Source organism: Haliaeetus leucocephalus, unplaced genomic scaffold (assembly GCF_000737465.1).
Source record: "Haliaeetus leucocephalus isolate CR32 unplaced genomic scaffold, Haliaeetus_leucocephalus-4.0 Scaffold526, whole genome shotgun sequence".
Lineage (NCBI taxonomy): Eukaryota > Metazoa > Chordata > Aves > Accipitriformes > Accipitridae > Haliaeetus > Haliaeetus leucocephalus.
The window spans coordinates 5,527,751-5,528,454 of NW_010972962.1; the positions used below are offsets into that span (position 1 = coordinate 5,527,751).

The 704-nt window shown below is 76.8% G+C and overlaps 1 protein-coding gene across 2 annotated transcripts in view; it reads right to left on the minus strand.

Annotated features, from left to right (window-relative positions):
- Positions 1 to 213, minus strand: part of LRPPRC (leucine-rich pentatricopeptide repeat containing) — a 93,469-nt gene extending 93,256 nt beyond the window's left edge. For both annotated transcript variants that reach the window (XM_010576470.1, XM_010576469.1), the window contains exon 1: positions 135 to 213. The gene's annotated coding sequence lies outside the window, so the exon portion shown is untranslated. The remainder of the gene's footprint in view (positions 1 to 134) is intronic.
- Positions 214 to 704: the final 491 nt, after the last annotated feature.

Here is a 704-nt window from a genome sequence, read left to right on the forward strand (position 1 = left end):
GGCCGCGGGCGCGCGAGGCGGCCCCGCCGGCGGTGCCCTTGGGCACGGGGACTGCCGCCTGAGCCGGCCCCACCGCGCCTCTCGCCGCCTCGCCACCGGCGGGCGCCGGGCAGGCCCGCGGCGCAGCGTCTCACCTGGCGGGGACCGCGGACGGGCGGAGGAGGGGCAGGAGGCGCGGACAGAGCCCCCGCAGGCGCCCGGCGGAGCTCAGCAGGGCAGCCATGACCGCCGGACGCGGAGCAGCACGTGAGCCGGACGCCGCGCTACGGCGCACGCGCACCAGGGGGAGAGGGGGCGGGTAGGCGCCTGAGCTCCTCCTCCGCTGGCCCACGTGACGGGAGGAACCATTCGCAGCGGGGGGAGGGGGGGCCGCCGGCCCCGCTATCGGAACGGGCTCGCTCAGGCACCGGCGTGCTTCTAATTCCCACCCCGCGCCACTGGTGGGACATTCCACGCAAGGCGGGCGGCGCAGCCCCAACCCCGGGTTGGGTCGGTCGGCAACCAACCCAGAATTGCTCCGGCGGAAGGCGGCCGGGAGGGTGCTGTGAGCTGTTGGGGCAGGGCGGAAAGTGCGCGGGCTCGGCGCGTCTCGCCGCGCTCCTGGAGGCGGAAGGGAGCAGGGGGGAAGCGCCGACTTTCCCAGCAGCTTCTCCCGGGAGTTGGGCACCGCTCTGCGCGCTCCTCCGCGCGATGCCGGCTGGCCC